Source organism: Chrysochloris asiatica, unplaced genomic scaffold (assembly GCF_000296735.1).
Source record: "Chrysochloris asiatica unplaced genomic scaffold, ChrAsi1.0 scaffold00106, whole genome shotgun sequence".
Classification (NCBI taxonomy): Eukaryota; Metazoa; Chordata; class Mammalia; order Afrosoricida; family Chrysochloridae; genus Chrysochloris; species Chrysochloris asiatica.
In genome coordinates, this window is record NW_006408624.1 from 10,138,000 (window position 1) to 10,144,539 (window position 6,540).

Below are 6,540 nucleotides of genomic sequence, written 5' to 3' on the forward strand. Positions count from 1 at the left end.
GAAAGAAGTGTTCATAGCAGAACTGTTTATAATAGCAAATACTGGAACATCCCAAATATTCATCAACAGTAGAATATATAAGTGATTGTGGCATATTCTACAATGGAATATTACATGACAATGAAATCAAATGTCTTGCGGTTAATTACATCCAGGAATCTCAGCAATATTATGTTCAGCAAATAAAACAGTCTCAGCAGAATGCATTCAGTATTACTCCTACATACAGTTCACAAATATGAAAACCAAATGATACATTGTTTAGGGATATGTACATATATGGAGATATAATGAAGAAAATTAAGAGGGTGATAGGCATACAATTCAGGAGTCCTGGTGTGACGCTGTGGGCTAATGCATGAGACTGCAACGTCATTTGAACTGCAAGGCCGGTGGTTCAAGCTCATCAGCTGCTCCTTGGAAACCTTATACAGGGTCGCTATGGGTCGGAATCAGCTTGACAACACTTAACAACAAGAAGGCACACAATTTAGGATAGTGGTTTCACTAGTGGGGACAGACCAGGGAAGGGCATACAGGTGGCTTGAAAGGTGGCTGGTCTGGATACGGGATGCAGGAGTGTGAAGGAATGAGTGCTATCTTTTCATCAGTGTTCTTCATAACATAACAAAACCAGAAACCCAAGCCAGTGTGAATAAGTGGGTTCCTGTGTGTGTCAGAGTAGAACTGCTGCTGCATGGGGCTTCCGATGACTGCTTTTTCACAAACAGATGGTCAGACCTTTCTTTGGTGGTACCTGGATGAACTCAAATTTCCAACCTTTCAGTTAGCAGCTTAGTGCTTCAAGCATTTGCACCACCCAGGACGTGTATATTATGAAAATATTTCCCCACTCTGGTAGTGTAGTGGTTACAAATCAGGCTGCGAACTGCAAGGTCAGCAATTTGGAGCTACCAGCGGCTCCATGGGAGAAAGATGAGGCATTCTGCTCCCATAAAGATTTACAGCCTCGGAAACACTGTACAGGGTCGCTATGGGTCGGAACCGACTCCACGGCACATAACCAACACCACCACTCCAAATTTGGTGTGGCGTTGTGGGTTTAATGCGCCAGACTGTAAAGCCGTTTGAACTGCAGGGTCGGCAGTTCAAGCTCACCAGCTACTCCATGGAAATCCTATACAGGGTCACTATGGGTCAGAATCGACTCAACGGCACTTAACAACAACAACAACTCCATATTTAACATAGCAGGGGGAAGCTGTGACTGGAAGTTTGCAAGGAGAGAGGTCCATGCACAGGGAGGTTGGGAGTGGCCTAGGAGAGAAGGGAAGCTGTCTGGGGGATGTTTTAGAGCTTCAGTGCTTCTGAGCTCCAGAGCCTTCCTTGAGAGGAAGTGATGGGAGCATTTCCCTTAGCACTTCCCTTCTTTTTGCAGGGAGCTCTCAGAGTTCCCTCCCAAGTTCTTCAACCCAGGAGAGGCAGGGCCCCAGGTCAGGGATCGAAAGTAACCAGATAAAGCAAAGAATTGTCTTCTGAGTTCTATACCACTGTCCTGTAAATTGGACTGGTTTCTGGGCATCACAGGACCGTTGGGAAGAGTTAACGAGATAAGGTCTGTAGAGGTCTGAGCATGCTGAGTCTCTGGTACTAGTAAAGAAGCAAAAAACCCCACCCAAACCCAAGGCCACTACCACTGAGTAAATTCCAATTGAGACTATAAATCTTTATTGTTGTTTTTGTTGTTGTTAAGTGCCATCGAGTCGGTTCCGACCCATAGCGACCCTATACAGGGTTTCCGAGGCTGTAAATCTTTACGGGAGCAGAAAGCCTCATCTTTCTCCCACGGAGCAGCTAGTAGTTTCGAACTGCTGACCTTGCAGTTCACAGCCCGATTTGTAAACACTATGCTACCAGAGCTCCTTATAAATCTTTATAGGAGCTAATAACCTCATCTTTTTCCCAAGGAGCAGCTGGTGGGTTTGAACCATCAGCCTTATGGTTAACAGACCAATGCCTAACCCACAGTGCCACCAGTGCACCTTTGTTGCTAGTAAGTGCTCAGTACATGTCAGTTAGAAAAGGATGTGTGTTTCTAGTGTGATTCCTGCTCTAGCCCTCAGCACCGGTGGGAGTGATGCTGTGCGGTGTCCCAGATTGGATCAAATAAATCCAGAAGCTGCCACCTTACTCTCTTAAAATGCTCTCTCTTGCTGGACGTGGAATCCACATTCAATCCACAGATGTACGTTACAAAATCTCTTCAAGACGTTAGTAACTTGGTGAATCTAAGATGGGAAACATTCCAGTGAGGAAAATCTCTCCAGTGCAGGAATGGAGGCTTCTCCTCGGCACCCAGGGACAGCACCCTTGAAGGCTCACCTCTCAGCACCACAGGGTTTCCGAAGTACAGAGTTTGGGGGGCTGGAGATTCAGGGAGCAGCTGGAGGTGTTCACTCAGGTCTTTAATTTAGGAGGCCAGATCCTGACTTTCCAGCCCCAGCTGTGGGACCCCAGACAGCAATCTTTCTCTCTCAGAGACTGTCTTCTTTCTCCCCGCAGGGTGGCTGTGAGGATGAAGAGATTCAATGTCTACAGAGTGCCTAGGACAGCGCTGGCCCAGGGCAGAGGCTGAAGAAGGGTCCCCTCCCCTGCCTCTCCTCAGGGCAGCCACCTGAAGAGATGGGTCTGAGGTTGTCTGGGCAGAGCCAATGAGGGGGTTCAAGAACTGCCTGTCTCCATCTTCCATGTGTGCTCTTGGATCCCCTTCTCTGCCTCACCTTCCCTCCTCTCTCCCACCTTATCTCAGTGACACTCACCTTCCCTCACTTCACCACCCCATCCTCCATGCCATCTTCTCCAGCTAGGAGGCTGTCAGAGACTGGCCTTTGTCCTCTCACCTGGGCCCCACTCTACTGGCAGGGGATGCACAGATGAGTAGAAGGGCTGGGGGAGGGTGTCATGCTGAGTTTGGTGTGGTGTGATGAGCTAGCCCTTTCCCGCGACACGCCAAGTCAAGGTTACCCTCACCCCACCCAACAGCAGCCCAGTCAGTCTGTCCCTGAGCTGGCTTTGAAGCACAGTGGCTGTGTGTTGATTCTACCCCGCTAATTTCTTCTACTCCAGTCCACTCCATGCCTCTCTGTTCCATTCCATCCAGTTTCTTCCTCTGGAGAACAACATTGATAGTAAGTAGAGTTGTTATGAGGCCCAATAAGCTAATATATGTACCTCAGAGGAGGTACTATGGAAGTGATGGTTGCTAAACAGATTCTATTCTATTACCTTCAATAAGCTCTACATAATTCTAAAGGAGTCCTCGCATCACAGTGGGTTAAGTGTTTTGAATCCACCAGCTGCTCCTCGGGAGAAAGGTGTGGCAGTCTGCATCTGTAAAAAGTGTACCATCTTGGAAATCCTATGGAGCAGTTCTACTCTGTCCTATAGGATCTTATGAGTCAGAATACTTGACAGCAATGGTTTGGTTTTGTTTCCACAGAACATCAAGCTGATCCGTTACCGTGATGGCATCATGCTGATCAGAGTCGTGAGCAGCAAGTAGCGGACTCCCTCAATCAGCTGGTGAGACATATGCACGTTGGGGGTAAGAGATAAATCCCACAACAGTGCAGGGATGGTTCTGGGATGCTCATTCATCTGGGATATGCTACAGTACCTCCTCCAAAATGAAATGAAAGTTGGAAACCGTATACTCCCTATCCGCTGTAGGATAAGCACTGGATTACTAAGCACAAGGTTGGTGGTTTAAACCTATCAGTTGCATCTCAGAAACCCTATATGGGATCACTATGGGTCAGAACCAACTCAACAGCATTTAACAACAACAAGGCAACCTATAGAAACCCTGGTAGGTTAGTGGGTTTTGTATTGGGCTGCTAACTGAGAGGTTAGCTGTTCGAATCCACCAGCCACTGTGAGGCCTTTCTGTAAAAATTTACAGCTTCGGAAACCCTGTACAGGGTGACTATAAGTCAGAGCTGACTCAATGGCACACAGCAGCAGCAGGGCAAGCCCTATGGCAAGCCCCAGACAGAAAAATCACAGGGAAAGCCCCGTGAGGTTTTTTGGTTTTGTTTTAAACAGCTTTACAGAGGTATTGTCATAATTATCTGTTGTTAAGTGCCATTGAGTTGGTTCTAATGTATAGTAACCCTATTTACAACAGAATGAAACACTGCCCAGTCTGAGACCATCGTCACAGCCGTTGTTCATGTTGGAGCCCATTGCTGCCACTGAGTCACTCATCTTACTGGGGGTCTTCCTCTTTTTTGCTGACCTTCCACTTACTAAGCATGATGTGCTTCTCCAGGAATTGGTCCCTTCTGATATGCTGCTTTCACAGAAATACCACAAGTGGATTGCTTTAACAAACAGAAGTATCTTCTCTCACAGTGTAGGAAGGTAGAAGTTCAAATTTAGGGTGTCAGATCGAGAAGAAGACTCTCTCTTTGACAGATCTGGGGAAGACCCTAGTCTTCTTTAAACATCTGTGAGCCTGGCATTCCTTGGAGATCTTCATGTGCCTTGGCATCAATCTTCCCCTGGATCTAGGAGGTTCTCAGCACAGGGACCCCAAGTCCAAAGGCAATGCTCTACTTCTGGCTCTCCTTACTTAGTAGTAGTCAGTTTTCTTCCTCTCTCTCCTCTGTCTCCTGTGAGATCAAAGATGATGCTGGCCACACCACTGGGGGATTCCCCTTACACCATGTCTGTGACTTGAGTAAGGATGTTGCATCCCACCCTGGCTCCCTTATTACTTAGTGGCTAATCAATCAGATCACATCATGGGGGATGACTACATTATTACACAACTGTCAAACTACATCATTGTTGTTGTTGTTAGGTGCCATCGAGTCAGTACCGACTCATAGCGACCCTGTGCACAACAGAACAAAACACTGCCCAGTCCTGGGCCAACCTCACAATTGCTGCCATGCTTGAGCCCATTGATGCTGACACTTTGCCAAACCATCGTGCTGGGGGTCTTCCTCTTTTTCTCTGACCCTCCACCTTACCAAACACGATATCTTTCTCCAGTGACTGGTCCCTCCTGACAATATGTCTGAAGTATGAGAGACAAAGTTTGGCCATCTTGGCCTCCAAGGAGCATTCTGGCTGTACTTCTTACAACACAGATCTGTTGGTTCTTTTGGCAGCCCATGGGACTTTCAATATTCTCCTCCAACACCATAATTTAAATGCATCAGTTTTTCTACAATCTTCTTTAATTCATTGTACAACTTTTGCATACAAATGAGGTTATTGAAAATACCATGGCTTGGGTCAGGTGCACCTTATTTTTTCAAGCTGACATCTTTGCTCTTCCACACTTTAAAAAGGTCTTGTACAGCAGATTTGCCTAATGCAATGTGTTGTTTGATTTCTTGACTGCTGCTTCCATAGGTATTGATGGTTGATCAGAGAAAAATGAAGTCCTTGACAACTTCAATGTTTTTCCATTGTTAAGAATGTTGACAGTGTTTCTCTACTATTCATAAGGTTTTCAGTGACTAAATATTCAGAAGTAGTTCGTCTCTCCTTCTTCCTAATCTGTCTTTGTCTGGAAGTTCATCTGAAACCTGTCCACCATATGTGACCCTCTTGGTATTTAAAATACCTATGGCATAGCTTCCAGAATTGCAGCAACTCACAAGCCACCACAGTATGACAAACGGACAGATGAGTGGTAGAAACTACATCATTACATAACAGCAAACCACTGAGAATCATGGTCCAGCCTACTTGACCCATATTTAATTTAATCCATGATGACACATAATAAGCTGCACATATTGAAAGTGTAGACTTCTTAAGTTTGGATCTATTTATACACTTATGAAATCATAGCCACAATCAAGTTAATAAATAGATCCATCACCCCCAAAGTTTTCTTCCGGCCCTTTCTCCTGGTCTCCAGGCAACCACTGATCTGATTTATGACACTGTAGATTACCTTTCATTTCAAGATTGATGGAAATTGGTCTGTTTCAAGGTCTGGGGCTCCTACTAATACTACTGCGAACATTCATGTACAAGTCATTGTATAGACTTCATTTGTAAATGCCTTCATTTCTCTTGAGTAAATTTCTAAGATTGGAATGACCAGATCCCATGGTAAGTGTATGTTTAACTTTTTTTAGAAATTGCCAGACTTTTCCAAAGTGCTTGTACAACTTTGTATTCCCACTAGTGGCGTAAGAGAGTTTCAGTTCCTCTGCAGTACTTGGTATGCCTGATCTTTTACATTTTAACTTCTCTAATATGAGTGTCCCTGAACGGTATGCACAGTTAATATGATGACTTGGCTGCTGAGAGTGAGAATGGTTGTCACAACTTGAATGATATAATCGGTGTCTCTGAATTGTACATGTAGAAAGTGTTGACTTGGTGTTTGCTCTCCTTTGTATATTCTCAACAACAACAAATGAAAGAAATTAAAAAAAAAATTGATTGGTGGTTTCAATCCACCAAGAGGTGCCTCAGAAGAAATGCCTGGCAATCTACCTTCAAAATACCAATCACTGAAAACTCTAGATTGCTCTTTAAATAAAGTCACTG